Source organism: Adiantum capillus-veneris, chromosome 1 (genome assembly GCF_014529385.1).
Source record: "Adiantum capillus-veneris isolate H3 chromosome 1, ASM1452938v2, whole genome shotgun sequence".
Classification (NCBI taxonomy): domain Eukaryota; kingdom Viridiplantae; phylum Streptophyta; class Polypodiopsida; order Polypodiales; family Pteridaceae; genus Adiantum; species Adiantum capillus-veneris.
The window spans coordinates 135,049,234-135,068,632 of NC_140931.1; the positions used below are offsets into that span (position 1 = coordinate 135,049,234).

General features: G+C 46.0%; 1 protein-coding gene across 1 annotated transcript in view; it reads left to right on the forward strand.

Annotated features, from left to right (window-relative positions):
- The first annotated feature begins 1,095 nt into the window (after positions 1-1,095).
- LOC147465613 (ARM repeat superfamily protein) overlaps positions 1,096-19,399 on the forward strand; it is a 35,366-nt gene continuing 17,062 nt past the window's right edge. The window contains exon 1 of the mRNA XM_086520927.1: positions 1,096-1,242. The gene's annotated coding sequence lies outside the window, so the exon portion shown is untranslated. The remainder of the gene's footprint in view (positions 1,243-19,399) is intronic.

Genomic DNA, 19,399 nt, shown 5'->3' on the forward strand with positions numbered 1-19,399 from the left:
TAGCCCACATGTTCATGGGATGCCAGGCAATCAGTGGCATGGCTGGGAAAATATGCAAGTGGATTCAAAGGACATGGCAAATTAAGTTCTTCAAGACTGATCTATTCTTTGGTAGTAACAGGTTGGGAAGTCCTGCTCTTCTTGTCTGCACTCAAATAATTAGGTACTACTTTGGCAAGCAAAGAACCACCGCGTATTTGAGGGGGATCTGGCTGTGGCTAGCATTTGTGAAATTATACAAGAGAGCAGAGCGACGATCCACATGATCGGAGACAAACAAGCATCAGAGGACTGGTCTAGAACAATACATGTCATGATGACATCTTGTAATAAGTAAAGCCTAGGAGTAGTTGTGGTTTCTCTGTCAAGCAGAAAGCTTGTAATCCTTTGTCCCTCAAGGCTCGGTCTGAGCTTGAGGTTTGCTACAACCGGAAGCATGGAGTTCCCTGCAAAATACCTGAAATAGCATACTACAAACCATAGAACAGACTAATCGACAGACCTGGCAACCACATAGACGCATAATCGACAATATACACGAACAAAGAGAGATAGAGAGCGGCGAGAGAGTGACAGAACGCGTGTAGGCGCACCTCCTAGAGCGGAGTGCTACGCCGGCACGGTGAGAGAGAAAAGAGGAGAGGAGAGAAGAAGACACAAGCACTGGGTACAATCTCCCCCCGTGCAAGAGTGACCATTTCCCTCTTGCACGTATTTGTTTTATAGATTTCTTGAATGGTCAAATTGGTTACAAACTGGCCGATCGGTCATAATTGACCAAAGCTCATAAAAGAGCACTTGAATAATAAAATGTACATGATATACAAATACATTTGCATAGGCCAAACTGGGTCTAGTCTTTTCCACTTGTCAGCTGTAATAAATCATAAAATATCATTTCTATAACAAGGTTGGTGTATATTTCTGATGTTCTTAATACTATCCACTCACAATTGTGAGTTTTGCAAAAAAAAAAAAAGGAATGGCCATCATAAGTTGTCCATTAATGTGAGCGATGAAGCAACATGTTGCTAAGAGCGAGCAAGATCCGCCGTAGGCAGGTCGCACGAGCTTGTTGAAATAAACTCGAGTGAGTAGCACAACATGTGCTACACAGCACGTAATTAATGGTGAAAAATATTATATTTGACTCCTTGGGCACGGGGTCCACATGTTATAGGTCTAGCACAACGACGACTGAAGTCTGAGATGCACTTCTGACGATGCATCACGCAAGCACAGGTACGATCATATCCCTTAACGCCGCCATTCCCTCAAAGTTGCAAATTTGTTTGTGGGTTTAGCAGAGAGAGAGAGAGAGAGAGAGAGAGAGAGAGAGAGAGTGTTTTTGCGTGGTTATGTAGACATAGTTAGTGGGTTTCACTGTAGCCCTACCACGATTTGGGTTCTTGTTGTCAGTTGATCGGCCAAAATCTTCTGCTTGAAAGCACGAAGGGGGGCGGGGGGCGTAGTTCAGATCGCTAGAGACTACAGCGACATCGAATCTTTCCCTTCAAATCATATGCTGCCAGCTACTAGTATGTACAATTGCGCATGGACACAGTTGCTGCCAATTATGGGGAACCTCAGTTATCTGAGATCAATGTGATAAGAGGGGTAACAAAGAAGTGCTTTCTTGGAGAGACTTTTGTAAAATAGTTTTATAGACGTTTTCCGGATCAAACTTTTGCCCATGTAATAGCATGGCTAGCTTGGTGCACCCCTACCTTACAACTTCAGATTTGGATTCACCTTTTCTTGTTATTCATCATTTCCTTTCATCACCTTTTATCTCCTTTGTTCCCATGTCGTCTATTGAAGACAAAGATTTGCAAGAAGATTTTTTGCAAACAGAACCATGTTGAGATATAGCTCCCAGATCTGACTTGCCTTTTATATTCAAGGCTGTTGACAAGAATAAATATCAACCATGTTTCTCAGTATATGGAAAGCTTGCTGGTGAATTAGTAGCCAGCAAGCTAAAGTAGCTTTTGGAGTTTTTATTTGAGGAAGTTAAGTCCTTGCTAGTCGATAGAAAGGGCGTTCGAATAAATCCAAGAATTTGAGGGCTATACTATGGCTGAAAAAAATTTATTCAACCAGACATGAGCGGTAATGGGGTTTTTGGGTGCATGACAATGGAAGTGATGGCTGTCATTTTAGAAACTCATTAATTGCTTGAATTACTGCAACAACACAACATCAAGTGCCTCCTCTCTGTGCACACTTGAAGCTCATTAATCTCTTTGCTCCTCAGTTGATTGTGCCTTAAGTAGAGATCTTCTTGCCATGACACAAATCATTAAAGATTGTTTCTATTTGGAAAGAGTCCAACATTGTGTCTACTGCTAACATTGGCATGTCACACAATCCGATACGACATACCATCAAGAAGTAGAGATGTGTGCGCATTTAACACCATTGGGGCACTTTTTACTCGAGCTAGGAGTTTTTTTGCTCATGGATGTTAAAATGACCATTCTTAGGGCGAAGTAGTTTTTGTATTTGCCATATTCGCTCGGAAGGTTCTTTGTGTTATGTGCATTCTGGGAATTTTGTACCGACCTAGCATTTAGTATCAAAGAGGACATGGCCATTCATTTTTTGGCCCAATTGCCTCCTCGTTATACCGACTTCTATTCTTCATTTTTGGGATATGCTGTGTTTTCATCACGTAGAAACCAAGGTGGTACCAAACGTACTGTACGTGGCGTATATGTACGTACTGTACATTGTTCCGTACAGGAAAATTTTTTATGTACGTAAAAATACGTACTCTTGTAAAAAAACCACAAAATACTACATTTTTTAGGACTTTTCCAATATCAATCAAGAGAGAAGCCAACAACTTATAGAGACATTCAAAGACATGTTTTACAAGACAACCACATACTGTGTAACTACTGCAAGAGACTTAAAAGTTAAGACAACATTGATAATTGAACAAGAACATCAAGGCTGAAGAGTCAAATGAGATCTGAAATAACAATGAACACACCAATGCTAAATGAGATTTGAAATAACAATGAACACACCAATGCTGAAAACATCAAATGACAAAGTACCATAGGTGATAGCCTACAAGGCCCACACCATAACAAAAGGCTCATCAACCATCATAAATGAAAGCATCCTACTTAAAAAGTCTGTCTATATAGTAGTAGAAAGCACTAAATAGCTAGCTCAAAGCTAGCCTATCATCCATGTGATGGCCCCATCCTCAAAAGTCATCATCAGATGCAGATGAAGACTCTGTTGAAGAGATCAAGTCCCCATCCGTCAGGACATTGCCCTCTTCGTCGTACTCTGGCTCTGCCATCACGGACACCTGTGCCACATGTAGATCATCCTCTACTGCCTCTGTCGAAGCCTCAATGAGACGAACAACCTCGTTTGCTCGTTTCCAAGAAGAACGAATAGGTAGCTTCCCTTTACGAATGCTCTCTCTTCGAGCACTATCTGGGTCTGGATCATGCTCACGTAGAGGAATAGCCAAAGCTCGTGCGCGTGACCTCGTCACACGTCGATCAACACTCTCCAACTCCCTGTGAAGCAGCCGAATAATCTCCTGCTCATTTCTGATCTGCGCTTCCACCTCCTCTATAGCACAAGGATCTGCCACCATCTTCACCTTGGTTGGGTCTGCCTGTTGAAAAATGAAAACAAAGGAAATATTATTTAGTATGTACTAAGTACTCAATGGCCGAGTGTATCATGATTCATGACTCCATCATTCATGTGAAAATTAATAGTAGACCTGCTTGGGTGTTCCCAAAGCGTGGTAGGCTCGCACAAGCCTCATATTTGCTCGGTAATAGACTATTTTCTCTAGTTGAGAAGTGCCGAGACGATTGCCGATCTTCGTATGTATCAAGGAATAAGCGCTCCAGTTGCGCTCGCATGCACCAACCGAGCAATCCTACAACAATGAGCATTGAGATTTAATATATGGCAATAGTAAGTACTAAGTACATTGTACAAAAACTGTAAGTCTCAAGATTCTCAATTACCTGTGAAAGTACTCGTAAAGCGAGATGTGTAAGCGCTGAAAGACCTTGTCTCCCATAATTCTGCCACCATGTAAGAGAAAACTTGGTAGCCTGTGGCCTCAACACCATAGCTCTAGCAAAGGATGGTCCTAGATTGTTCATGAAGCTAATCATCTTTGCATCATTCTCCAGCTGATCGTCAATGTCGTACATCATATTGATGTAATCATCCTTGAGCTTTAAGAGAGTCCTCTCATGGAAAAGCTCTGGCGTTTTGTAAAAAGGATGGAGCAATGCAGCCATCCCGTGAATGGGACGACTCATGAAAGTCCATCTCCTCTCTACAATGGCCATGATGTCATCTTGGCTGAAATTTTCAGCTATAAAACAAAGTTGAATTGGCAAATTCAAACGACAACAAGTCTACTAGAAGATTTCAAAAGACAAGTACTTTCCAGCTCTGTGTCAGAGACACGCACTCTGTAAGGTGTCTCTTCATCTCCGTGAAGAGATGATAGACTAGGCCCAATGTAGAGCCCTCCATGTCTGTGACTCGAAGAAGCACATACACTGGCTGCAATGCCACCGTCAAACTCTGAACCTGTGTCCAAAAGGACTCATCGAGCACTCGTCGTTGTATGTATTTAGTGGGCTTTGTCTATGAGTGATGCATCAATCTCCACTTCAGGTCCACGACTGTCTGGAGAAGTGGATCCCTCAATTTGAAGAGTCTCTGTAGCACTAAGTACATATAAGCAAATCTGGTCTTTGAGGGTCGCACCATATCAAGTGTACTGTGGCTCCTGAAGATAGCTAAAGCTTCATGTTTCTTGCGGAAAAAGGTGGTCATCTTAGTGGCATCTGTAACAATAGGCAATACCCAAGCCAACTTGCCTATATCCTCCATAAGTAAGTCAAGACAATACGCAGCACATGGAGTCCAAGAAATCCGAGGGTAAGCTGCCTCGTTTACAATTTGAGGCATTGTCAGTCACAACCTGTACCACATTATCCTTCCCAACCTCATCAATAGCTTTCTTGATGTGCCCAAAGATAAACTCACCAATGATGCGCTCCCCGGCCTTACTTGCATCCACAGCGCGCAAGAAGTATGTGCCAAGACAAGACGACACAAGAATATTAATGATGTGCCCCCTACGAACATCACTCCAGCCATCTGATATGATGGTGCACCCAAACTGCTGCCAACCGGCCTTGACCGGGACCAAAGCCTTTTGCTCATCAAGCATTGTAGTGCGCATCTTCTTATACTCCACCCCTGACCATGAATCTGTGTGACCAACATCAGCTATAGCCCGGACCATCCTCTTCCATTGCTCAATCCTCAAAACATTGAAGGAGATGTTGCACTCAATGAGAGTACGTGCAATCTCCATCTCAGCCACCTTTTGACGCTCCTTCACCCAAGAAAGAGAGTTCACACACGAAGGCAAGGTGCTTTGCCTACGTGCATCCATATCACCTCGATCTTGCTTCTCCTGCACAACTCGAGCCCTCTTTCTACTAGAACCAGTAGTGGGATGATCCTCTTGAACCTCGGAAGATGAACCACCAAAATCCCCAATAAGAGCATCATGAAGAGCATCCTGTGTGTGCTCACTGCTGGCTACCTGTATTTTTTTTTGGTGTTGGTACTTCCGGAAAATTCTCCGCAATTAGCTTGTCCCTAAAATATCCTGTGGAACCTTTTTGCACCCTCCACAATTGTTGGTCGTGTCAATGCCTGTCAGATGCTTGACGACATGAGAAATTGTACTCGTGAGCTCAAAATTACAGTACCTGCATTGCCATCGTCGAGTGCCGGAACCCGCTTTGCCTGGAGTGTTGATGCGGATGACATTGGAAGGCTCCTTCCAATACGGGTTGCATGGCTTAGGCATGATGAATCTGTCGCAAACAATAGGACACACGTGACACGCGAGAGAGAGAGAGAGAGAGAGAGAGAGAGAGAGAGAGAGAGAGAGAGAGAGAGAGAGAGAGAGAGAGAGAGAGAGAGAGAGAGAGAGAGAGAGAGAGAGAGAGTCACCAGCGTGTGACTACTATCTATCTTTTTTGTTGATTTCTTTCTTATGATTTATTTACTTTCACTTTTTGGAAACACCCCTCGAGAAATCTAACTGCCCTGCATTGCATAGCTAATGTGGAACTGTTCAAAGGGAGTCCAGGCCTGAGGGCAAGAGAGCACTAAGGTTGGACAAGGACTATGGTTAGCCAAAGTGGGGTCATTGACTAGCCAAAGTGGAATCCTTTGCTACAAAGGCTACATTTCAGTTCTGGGTGTGGCTGCAGTGTACAAAGGGGGTCAGATGACCTAGAAAGATACAATGGCAGCATCTCCTAAAATTTAGGGAACTGCTATTTTGGGACCTGAAAATGTGTTCGCATCATTACCTCCGGTATGACTAGGGAAACATTTTACAACTCTGCCGCGAAGTCAACTGGGCAACCGGTTAGGAGATTTTTAGGCGGCAACCCCGAAACGGGAAATGGCTTGTAAATGTGCCAAGTGGCACATTTCTGTGTAGTTTCCTCATGCAAGAGAAGGGGGCGCTGATTTTAGAGAGGAGAAGGCTCATTTTCATGCTGTCACAGGTTGAGAGCTTCAATGGAGTGCTTCCTTTCCCTCTTATGTACAGTGCGGTGCCAGGAGTGATGCCCTGCACGCTACGCCATAGTTACATGGGACGGCGGGTCGGGGTCGGGAACGGGGACGGGACGGCAAAAGTCAGGAAACGGGGACGGAGGGCGGAACGGCAAAAAAAAAAGAGTTTTTTTGGCATTTTTTGACCTACACACATGCCACACACATAGAGCATCACTATGACCATAAATTTACTCTAAATAGACCAAAGAACACGAGTCATATAGGTTGAAATGTGCTAATAAAACATCGATGATCGATGGATACAAAATGAGAAGTGCATGCCACAAGGGCTCAAGAGTCAAAAAGCCTAAAGGACTTAGGACAAGCCTGAGGCCTCAAGGATAACAAAAAGTACAAAGGGCTATGTAGTAGGTAGAGTCGTAGACTCAAGAGTCTAGACTCGAGAGTCGAGTGATCAATGATCATCAAACTCAAGAAGTGCTCGCCTGCTGAATCTCCATATCGTCGTCATGTCGAGGTCGTCAGCGACGTATGAGGGCTCAGGAGGCTCGCATTGAGGCTCGAAGTCCTCCTCTAGCTCCTCCAAAAGAGTATCGGCCATAGATGGTTTCTCTTGTGCCATCTCCCACTCAGTGAAAGGATCTGCCTTGTGTGTGACGCTCTTGGCAAGCATGCGCAAGTTAGCGCTCACAAACACCAAATCATTGGCCCTCTGAACCCCAAGGCGATTACTCTTCTTAGAGGCAATGTGGCTGTACACACTCCATAATTGCTCCAAGCAACTAGTGGTACATGCTTGGCTAAGGACATGAACAGCCAAGCGCTGCAAATGTGGGCCATCTCCTCCATAGTCCTCCCACCACAAAACCGAGCCAATCTTGTTGCGATCAAGCTGTGCATCTACACATCCATAGGAGCCCTTCTTTTGCTTGTAGTTGAGTAGCTCGTCTCTAATCTTGCGCCTAATGTCACTGCTAGGCTCAAGGCGCTCCAATGCAAGCCGCCATCCTTTGCTCACCTCCTTGTCGGTCTCTTGACGCCTTCCCTGAAACTCAGGGTCAAGCACATAAGCTGCTGCATGAAGTGGAGAGTAGTATCCATTCCACCTCAACTCACACAAGCCATGAATCTCCGCATACTGAACAGGGTCAGGCACAAGCTTCTCAAGTGCCTCTATCATCCGATCCATGGCTTCGTAGACTTTGCCAATGCATGGCTGCAAGCCATCCACCACTCGAAGTAGGTGTAGAATAGGCTTGACCATGGCGTCAAGAGTCTTCACCTCCTCCCACCAAGCGGCGTCGTCGGCCCATTCTCAGCATTTCAATCCTACTGCTGATGTAGACTCCGGCATGGCCTAGAACTCATCACACTGAGAAAGAGGCCCCTTAAGGCTCCGCCACATGTAGACAAGCGGCCTAGCATAAGCCAATTGAATGCAAATCTTGTCTCTGAATATTTGAGCAAGGACAAGTGGCTCCTCTTTGAGAATTCATGGCGCACTTTTTGATGGTTGAGCACAAAGGAGACAATTTGAGGGGCGTCACCAATGGTGGGTGAAATCCATGACAAGTTCCCTATGTCCTTGAGGAGGTTATTGAGGCAATGCGCCATGCAAAATGTGACATGGATGTTGGGATACATGCCCTCAATGATAGCTCCGGCTGCCCTATTTGACGCCTCTCCATCTGCAACCATACAAAGGACATTCTCCGGGCTGGTGATCTCTATGGTGCTTGTCCACTCCGCAGCAAGCATCTTGGCGGCCTTGCCACTATCGGATGCATCATGTGACTCCACATAATACATCTCCCCCCGAGAGTAGGCCACCACCCCGTGGATGGACCGCTTGCGGGTGTCGCTCCATCCATCTACAAGGAGAGAGATGCCATTGGTCTCCCACAAATCCTTTGTTGCTTGGGCCGCTTGCTCCACGGCAAGCTTCTCTTTGTCAAGGAGGGTGGTGCAAAGCCTCTCCGATGAAGGTGGCACATAAGAGGAGCCATATTCCCCTATTTTCATAACCATGGTTCGAAAGTATGGAGACCTATCCACACAAAATAGAGCATGTTGTGTTAGTATGGAGAGTCGAGAGTCGAGAAGTTATAACCCATTATGAATACAAAATGCAAGATTGCAATGTGCATATGCCAAGGGAAACTCACCGCGAAGCATGGAAGGCAATGTGGTCGTGGAAGAAGAATCAGGCAACCGACCTATCCACCTCTTCCTTCAATTTAGGATTCCAATTTTCGTTGAGAGTGGTTTGGCGATGCGGAACGGAAGAGGACGGTGTAGATGCATGGCTCTTGAAGCTTCGAGAGATGTCGTCAATGTTGGCTTCCCTTTGCTCTCGCGGTGTCGCAGTGGCGAAGGGATCCACGGCAACAAAACGGCCCCTCTTGGCCGCTTCCGCAACCTTATACACCGTGAGCTTCTCAAGAAGATCCAACCTCTTCTCGGGAGCTACATGAGGGCAAAACTTCACCTTGTGACAGGGTTCATGAAGAAGATGGGCTCGCACTTTGTTTGAACCACCCGTTCTCTTGTATGGGCATAGCTTGCACGTCCATGGTCTTGCACCACCACCTTTGCCACGCGTGCTAAAGTCGACTTCATCCCACCACGACCACGTTTGCACGGCGGGCCTCCTTCGAGAAGAACCGGCTTGAGAAGTGGAGTTGGCTTGAGATGACATGATGGTGGAGAGACTCGAGAGAGTAGAGCTCAGAAGTTAGAGGGGTTAGAGGAGAGCTTGTGTGGAGAGAGAGTAGAGGAGAGCTTCAAAGTGGGTAGAAGAGGGAGAGACTTGAGAGTGGAGACTAGAGTGTAGAGTAGTCAATGGTCATGCTTGAGCCTTGAGCAATGACTCAATGAGGCTATGAGGCTTGAGCAATGAGCATTGAGTAGAGAGGAAAGCATTGAGTAGCTTGAGCTTGAGGGAAATTGCAAATTGGAATGAGACTATGAGTATTAAGAGGCCCAAGGGAGCCTTTTATAGCCTCCCATGGGCCAAGGCCCCCCAAAATGTGGCAGTTGGGGTTGCACAGAGCCGTTAAAAACGGTAAAAAACGGTAACTTTTCGGCCTGACTGCAGCCGTTCCCGGCCGACCCCGTCCGACCCGGCCATTCCCGGTCCGTCCCCCCTGCGACCCACCCGTCCGGCCCGAAATCCATCCGTCCCATAGCGTCCCCTTCCGTTCCTGGCCCGGTTATGGCCGTCCCCCGGCCCTAGGGCCCGTCCCCCCCGTCCCCAGTAACTATGCGCTACGCACTGCTCACTCTCTCCCCTATGGCAGTATGTTATGCTCCACTAGTGGGCTTTTCATTTGACCAATGTACAGTTATGTGGGTTCATGCGCGATTGCCGAGGCAAGAGCCTCTTGCACAGGTACTGGATTAGCTAGCGGCTAATCCCCCGCAGGTACAGGTGAATTCGGAGAGGTTTCATGTCAGAAATCTCGTCTGATTCAAAGGGCAAGTAGCCCTACAGGTGCGGGAGCTCGAGGGCTTGCTACGGATGCGATCGGCACGCAAAACGGAGCCCGAAACAGTGAATTACAGCCTGCTGTGTATTTTTGCAGGTTTAGGGTTTGGCCCTAAACAGACCCTAATACCCCCAGGAGGTTTGGGGACGCGAGGGGACCGCTGTACAGGTAATCTGGCGCATTTTCGGGGCTGAAAACAGAGAATTCAGCGTGCTGCAGATTCTCGCCAGGTTTTGCAAAGTGCTTGTATGCGTCGGGAAAGTCATTCAATGCGTGGGAATACTGACTGTGAAGGGTCCTAGTACAGTTATGCTGCCGAAATCGGGCCGGAACAGTTGAAATTCAGCCAAGCTTGTGCGGGGCAGCTTGTAGGGAACCACAGCGTTTATTCCCTCTTTTAAACAATAAAGAAATATCGAAAGGGGCGCCTAAGTTAGGGGCCAATCTGGTTTCGGTCTTCTCATACAGGTGCATTCTAGCACCTTGTATCCCTTTCCCCTTTGTTGTGTCTTGAAAGTACAGGTAAAGTGGGCGACAAATTAAATGGGTGAAAGCAAATAAGGTTTAAGTCTAAGGTCTACCGCCCTTTTTGAAACTACAGGCCGGTTTCATGGTTCCATCGCCGGGATTAAATCACTTTTTCCCATAGAAGTGAGCCTTGGTCAGGTTGGGCTTGAAGACACAGGGGATCATAGACCAAACACAAGGAATTGCAATCATGGCTGACAGTGTGACTGAAGAGGTTTCCTCTTCACAGGGTCAACAGACACATGAAGTGGGTGAGTCTTCAAGACCACCACAAACGGACGATGATATATTCAGGACCCAGTTGGCTACTGTTGTGGCTATGTTCACACAAGTAATGCAGAACCCGAGGTTTTTAGCCTTTTTGCAACCTTCTCTTCCGTCTTAGCAAGTTGGGTCACTGGATCATATTCAAAAGCCTGTTAAGGCTCGAGCACAGGTGATTCATACTGCAGAGTCAATGGAAACACCTGTACACTTGACGGAGAACATGCAGTCTCCACAACCTGTGCCTAAGGTGCAAGAACAGGTGGCTGAGATGCCAATCTTTCAAGCTGTACCAGTTTAGCCAGCCACTTTTCAGTAGCCTACAGCTGGTTCTAATGGGCAGGGAAGCAACCTACAGGCTATGCAACAAGTCTTCCCACCACCTTCAATACACCCTGGCTATTTTGGAGGTGGATCGGTATTCCAGAGCATGGCTGGTCATGCACCTAGAAATCAGTTTTACACACTAGGAACAGTATTCGGGGGTGCTCAAACAATGATGCCTAACCCCATGTATAGTGTCACGGGCATGCTACCAGGGTTTCAAAGCACTCAGGGCCAATTTGGGATGCCACAGGCAAATTTTGGTATGGCTGGAATATTAAATCAACAGCCAAATATGGCATTTCCAGGTCAACTTAATAGCGGTCAAGGAACACAGATGAACCCTAACAGTGTTCCCATGTTTCAGTCACTACCATATGACAACTTAACGCCGCTGGAGAGGCCAACTCCGTACAAAGAAGGTGGCAAAGGTGTGACATTCACGACCTTTACAGGGTTTGATGACAAGAAGAAGGCTCTCTCATTCCGCCAGCAGTTTGACAAGGCCTATGCAGGGGGAAACTTTACAGAGGCTTCAAAGGTCCACAAGGCAGCCACTTTCTTGACAGGGAATGCGAGACAATGGTGGACAACTTTATTGCTTCAAGGGCAAGCTCCGTCCACATGGATTTACTTCAAGCAGATTTTTGCAGCAGCATGGTTATCTGATGACTTCGAAGCAGATGTCATGACAGAATGGCACCAGCTTAATGCTGCCACTTGCAAGAATCTGGATGACTACAATCGGAAGTTTTGGAAAGCTCTACTTCCGGTAACTTCCTATAGGTTTGTGCCATTGACAGAACAGATTGAAAAATACTGTTGTGGCCTACCCAAAGGATTGAGAAAGTATTGCACGAAGACCAAAGTCACTACTTTGACGTAGCTCATCGAGGTAGCAAGCACTGGCAATGGGTTGCTCAAGGGAGAAGATTGTGAATTCAATACTGGCGTCAAGGAAGATCAGCCAAGAAAAATTCAGCGAAGAAGCACGTTCCCAATGAGGTTCCTAAAGGGACTCTGGAGCCAGCCAACGCACGGAAAGGCAAAGCTACGGCTGAATCAGAAAAGGGACCAGCAAAGAAATGGAAAAGACGGTTTCCTCGCAAGTCGGAAGAGCAAAAGAAGGTCCTGAGGTGAGAGAACAAATGCTTTATCTGTGAGCAGCCTGGCCACATTGCTTACAATTGCCCTCAAAAGAAAAGGTCAGCTAATTCTGAAGACAAGGAAGACAAGAAAGGAAAGAAGCCCATGGCTGGTCTAGTGCCAGATATGGTGGGCGACAAGCCAAATTCAGATGCAAGTGAGCTTTGTAGAGCATGGGAAAAGGTCAGGGATCAAACAGTCCTTATCTTCTTTGATCCAGGTGCCAAAGCCAACTTCATTTCCCCAGAATTGGCTTCAAAGTTGGGAATCAGACCTGAAGAGATGGGGTATACAGTAGAGGCAGGTTTGGCATGTCCTGGCCATACGGAGGCTGTGACACCCATCATCGGAAAGTTGCGCCTACATATCCAGTCCTATGTAGATGCTGAAGAATTTTACATCATGCCACTGGACGGATGTGATGTGTTGTTAGGTATTCCTTGGTTATTTCGTGTACAGGGAATCATGGATGCCTACAACAAAAAGATCACTGTACAGAGCAGGGGAAAGACTCACATTGTGGATGTAAAGCTTAAAGGGGAGTCTATTCCCACTGTATCAGCTTCTGCTATTACTTCTGTAATGAAAAAGCATCTTTCTGCGTACTTGGTTTTTGCACGTGAAGTGTCAGATTGTGATGAATCAAATTTATTTGTGCTAGATAAAGAAAGGTCAATGTTTTTACAACAGTATAGTGACTGTTTTTTTGATTCATTACCGTCTCAATTACCGCCAGAGAGACCCGAGGACCATGCGATAGATTTGGTGCCAGGCAGTAGCCCACCAAATAAGCCTCCGTACAGGGTTAGTGCGGCTCAGCAGAAAGAGATAATGAGCCAAGTACAGGAGCTGTTAGAAAAGGGGCTGATTCAGCCCAGTTCATCCCCATTCTGTTCTCCAGTGTTGTTGGTGCAGAAAAAGGATGGCTCATGGCGTATGTGCATCGACTACCGTGCATTGAACAAGAATACCATCAAGAATAGGTTCCCTATACCTAGAATTGATGATATTTTGGACAAATTAGAAGGAGCAGCTATGTTTAGCAGGATAGATCTAAAGAGTTGGTACCATCAGATCTGCATTAGATCAGAGGATGTGCACAAGACTGCTTTTAGAACGACGTTTGGCCTTTACGAATTTCTAGTGATGCCCTTTGGTCTCACAAATGCTCCTGCTACGTTCAATAGGATGATGGACAGAATTTTCCGTCCACACCAGCAATTTGTTGGTACATTCTTTGATGACATGATAGTCTACTCAAAGAATGAAGAGGAGCATAGGCATTAGTTGGCCATTGTGTTCAAAGAGCTACGCAGTCATAGGTTGCTCATCAATGGAAAGAAAAGTGATTTTTTTCCGGAAGAGATTCACTTTTTGGGACACATTGTCTCAAAGGATGGTGTCATAATGGATCCTACAAAAACTGAAGCGATCAAGTCATGGCCAGATTTGAAGACGGTGCACGATGTCCGAAGTTTCTTGGGACTATGCTCCTATTACAGAAGGTTTATCCGAAATTTCGCTGAGATTGCTTCACCTTTACATGCTCTTCAAAAGAAGGCAGCCACCTTTAGATGGACACAGAAAGAGATTTCAGCTTTTAATCTCTTGAAGGAAAAGATGACTTCAGATCCAGTCATTGTGTTACCAGATCTTAGGAAGTCATTTGTGGTCCGGCGCGACGCCTGCGGTAGTAGCATTGGTGCAGTGCTAATGCAAGATGGCAGGGTAGTAGCCTATGAGAGTAGAATCTTGCAAGGGCCAGAAAAGACTATGCAAGTCTACGAAAAAGAACTGCAGGCTGTGATTCATGCGCTCTTAAGTTGGAAACACTACCTGCTAGGTGCAGACTTTGTTGCCCAAACGGACCATCAGACCTTGCGATACTTCTTGACACAGGCAAAGTTATCTGAGAAGCATATGCGATGGGCAAATATCTTGTCCATGTTCCACTTTCAGATTGTGCATGTGGAAGGCAAGAAGAGCGTTGTGGCTGATGCCTTGTCAAGGAAGCCACAAATTTCAGCTGTGTCAATTCCTTATCATCATGAACTTGATCATATGAGGGAACAATATGCAAATGATGAAGATTTTGCAAGGGTCTTCGAGTAGCTAATGGATGGACAACGTCATGAACACTATCTTCTCAAAGATGGGTTCATGATGATGCATGGCAGATTGTGTGTCACAAAGCCATTGCGACGCAAAGTTATGGAAGAGAGTCATGTCCCACCGTATGTAGGGCATCGTGGTATCGATGCTACAGTTAAAGCGGTTGAGACATTCTTCTACTGGCCTACATTGAGAAGAGATGTGGATGCCTTTGTGCGAGAATGCCTAATTTGCCAGAAGGTCAAGTTTGACAGGCAAAAGGCACCAGGGTTATTGCAACCACTACCTATTCCAGATAAACCATGGGAAAGTATTGCTATGGATTTTATCTTTGATCTTCTGAGAACGCAGACAAGAAACGATGGTATTTGGACCATCATTTGTAGATTCAGCAAGCATGCTCATTTTATTTCTGTCAGGAAGAAGATAAAGCCAGATCAGATGGCACGCTTGTTTATGAGCAATATTTTCAAGTATCATGGCATGCCATAGTCGATTGTTAGCGACCGTGATCCACGCATGACAAGCTTGTTCTGGAGAGGCTTGTTTGAGAATATGGGCACCACGCTCAAATTCTCTTCGTCATTTCATCCTCAAACAGATGGGCAGTCAGAAGAGGCAAATTCTACTGTCCTAGATCTGTTAAAGTGCTACGTGTCAGAGCATAAAGGAAAGTGGGAGCAGTATTTTCCATTGGTGGAGTATGCATACAATAATACAGTGCATTCATCAACCGGGAAGGCACCTTTTGAGATAGTTGAAGGTGGCAAGAAAGTTCCTCCAATACTGCATACAAAGGACAAGATATTTGAAGTAGATAAGTATGTTCAGGACATGGATGAAATGTACAAGAAGGTCAAAGTGGCCTTGATAAAGACTCAGGCAAAGCAAAAGAAAGCAGCTGATCGTCACCGTCGTGAAGTGGTATTTTCACTTGGTGATTGGGTGCTTCTACGCTTTGAAAAGGCAAGGTTAAAGAAGATGAAGGGCAAGGAAAGACTGTTTCCAAAGCTCAACCTGCGTTACTATGGGCCTTTTCAAGTATGCGACATAATCAATGATGTTGCATATAGGATGAAATTGCCTGAGAGTTGGAAGATTCACAATGCGTTTCATGTGAGTCTTCTAAGACCCTATGTGGATGATGTGCCAGAGGATATGCCAGCTGAAGATCAGCCGGAAGTCGAGGAACTTGACGAGATCTTGGTCCTGGAACAGATTTTGGCACATAAAGAAAGAAAAGTGAAAGGCAATGTTGCTAGGCGTTACTTGGTGAAGTTCAGAAACTATCCACCAATGGATGCTAAGTGGATGGAAGAAGGTGAACTTACAGAGTCACCAACTGTGTTATCACTTTACCTTGAAGCCTTCGATTTGCAACCTACCTTGACCCCTTGAGTTTCAAAGCTACATGGATTGTCAGTGTGACAATGGCTTCTGAAACAAATGATGTACATGGTATTTAAAGTGAGCTCAAATCAAATACATGTTACATGAATGTCAGAGCTGTACAGATTGTCAATTTGGCAATTGCTCTTATGGAAAGTCCAAAACTTTGGTTAGTGCTATAGAAGTGAGTATTTCTTGTCAGTTTGTCAAGGATACAGTAATTGCTTCTATTAAAGGGTACATGTGTAACTGCATTCTTAAACTGTCGGTTTGGGTATGCTCGAAAGTGTTACTGGATCCAACGTGTACTAAAAGACAGTGGCAAAATGTGAAGCTACCATTTTGTCATTGGAAAGCTAACGACTCAAAGCAATGGCACAGTGCGAAGCTACCACTATGTCATTGGGACAGGATTCACACGCAGGCAATACATGTGTCGACAAGGTGTTGAATACACCAGGGTTGACAATGAGCATGTATGTGTCGTACATGTGTCGACAGGTGTTGAATACATCAGTGTTGATTGTGAGCATGTACGACATAGATGCAAACGAGGACGTTTGAGATTTCAAGAGGGGGGTATGTCACCAGCGTGTGACTACTATCTATCCTTTTTGTTGATTTCTTTCTTATTATTTATTTACTTTCACTTTTTGGAAACACCCCTCGGGAAATCTAACTGCCCTGCATTGCATAGTTAGTGTGGAACTGTTCAGAGGGAGTCCAGGCCTGAGGGCAAGAGAGCACTAAGGTTGGACAAGGACTATGGTTAGCCAAAGTGGGGTCATTGACTAGCCAAAGTGGAATCCTTTGCTACAGAGGGTACATTTCAGTTCTGGGTGTGGCTGCAGTGTACAAAGGGGGTCAGATGACCTAGAAAGATACAATGGTAGCATCTCCTAAAATTTAGGGAATTGCTATTTTGGGACCTGAAAATGTGTTTGCGTCATTACCTCCGGTATGACTAGGGGAACATTTTACAACTCTGCCGTGAAGTCAACTGGGCAACCGGTCAGGAGATTTTTAGGCGGCAACCCCAAAACGGGAAATGGAGACATTAATATAACATTTCATTTCATTTCATTTCTCTCTCTCTCTGAAACCGGCCTGTAGTTTCAAAAAGGGCGGTAGACCTTAGACTTAAACCTTATTTGCTTTCACCAATTTAATTTATCGCCCACTTTACCTGTACTTTCAAGACACAACAAAGGGGAAAGGGATGCAGGCTACTAGAATGCACCTGTATGAAAAGACCGACACCAGATTGGCCCCTAACTTAGGTGCCCCTTTCGGTATTTCTTTATTGTTTAAAAGAGGGAAAAAACGTTGTGGTTCTCTACAAGCTGCCCCGCACAAGCTTGGCTGAATTTCAACTGTTCTGGCCCGATTTCGGCAGCATAACTGTACTAGGACCCTTCACAATCAGTATTCCCACGCATTGAATGACTTTCCCGACGCATACGAGCACTTTGCAAAACCTGGCGAGAATCTGCAGCACGCTGAATTCTCTGTTTTCAGCCCCGAAAATGCGCCAGATTACCTGTACAGCGGTCCCCTTGCGTCCCCGAACGTCCTGGGGGTATTAGGGTCCATTTAGGGCCAAAACCCTAAACCTGCAAAAATACACAGCAGGCTGTACTTCACTGTTTCTGGCTCCGTTTTGTGTGCCGGTCGCATCCTTAGCAAGCCCTCGAGCTCCCGCCCTTGTAGGGCTACTTGCCCTTTGAATCGGACGAGATTTCTGACGTGAAACCTCTTAATGACCTATCAGACCCAAAAGTTACAAAGTGGTGGATCTGATACAAAGTCAGAGTAACAAAATAACCTACCAACAATACAAAACAAAGATATATCCTATGGGGTCCTAAGTTCGTCGATGTGAGCCAAGCAACAAACTAAGCAAAAAATGGGCGGCTAGTTGGGATAGCTGAATCACAAGAGATCTATCATCGGTCGTTGGCGAATCTCATCAATTTCCTCCATGGTTAGTAGTTTGACCGGGCGTCGTGCATGCCTGGCCAGCGTGCTCCGAATTTTCTGTCGTAGCCTCCGTCGATGCTGTGTAGTTCTTCGCAGTCGCCGGCGCCTAGATTTCCCCAATTCAATCGCTCGGTCAATCAGTGTGCCTCTGGTGTGAGACGAGGGGGAGCTCTGCTGTGGGAGTGGCTCTTGCGGTTGTCCCGTGTCTACTCTGAAAAAGTCTGTGATCCGTCTTTGAGACTGGCTAGCCTCTCCATTCATCAGGCTATCTCTGTGTCTGCGCAGCTCGAGCAAGAACAAACCCAGACATCTCTGATCTTCGTATCCCATGACTCTTGAGAGTGGTCCAAAACCCTCTCTGAACAAGCAGTGGAATCGGCCTTGTATCTCGTAGTAGACGGGGCAGCGGCATGTATAGTGTAGCTCTGTCTCAGGTTCCATGTTACACAAGGGGCATGTCCTGTCTTCTGCTGGTACTCCGCTGTATCTCCCAGTTTCAATCCGCAACTGGTGAGAGGATGTGTGTAACTGGCCAATAGGCTCAATAGCACATCGTATCCCATGAGACAAGTGGGTATCCATGTATTTGGGTCTCGTCACAAAACCATCTGCCGTAAGCTGGAGAAGGTGGTCTCTGTAGAAAGCCATCTTCGTGCCCAATTCCTGTGCTGGTTGTATCCATGTCCTCCTGGTGTCTAGCTGGGTCACGTCTTGGCGGATGAGCTTGGTGATCTCTGACTGTGTAAGAGTGAGAGATGGTGCATCCAATGAGTAATGGAATGGTGGCAGCCTGTCGATGCTGAACCCATGTGCCTGAAAGCATGATGTCATCTCCCCATACCAGCATGTTGTATCTCCTTGTATGGCTAACTGTCGAGAGGATTCAAGTGCTATGTGAGCATATCTGTTTCTAGGAAGTTCCCATGTGCGGTTTATGAAGGAGACTGATCTGGTGAGCGCCTCCACCACTAGTGGGGGGGGGCGCTAGCTCTGCTCGGATAATGGCTCGCGGTACTGATGCCTTGGCTCTAATGAGCCATGAGATCATGGAGATGAGAGGTTTCTCCATGTTCCCCCAACCGTCTGTGCGACCCGGCCTCCCGTGGTGATCCAGTTAAGGTCCCCATATCTCGGTTCCATAAAGCAATGCTGAAGCCACCAAGGTGTCAAAGAGCCAGAGCTTCGTCCGGGGCTCTTGAAACTGAACCTGCGAACACATCCTTTCCAATCTACCCAATGCTGCGGGGGCTCTAGTAAGTCTGGTCTCAGCTGCTCTTCCGAGTGAGAATGCAGGTCCGCTAAAAACCACTCCAAGGTAAGTGTAAGCGTCTGTGTACTCCACAATCTCCTGGCCGTATGTGAATGTAGGTGCTGACCTCCTGATCCACTGTGGGGTGGTATTAAACACCATAACCTTGGTTTTACCCAGGTTGACAGACAAACCACTTTCGTGGGCAAACGTATGCAAAGCATCCAATTGGCGTTGCATTCCCTCTGGGGATTCGGAGATCAACACTATGTCATCAACATATAACAAAAGTGGAATCCATGTC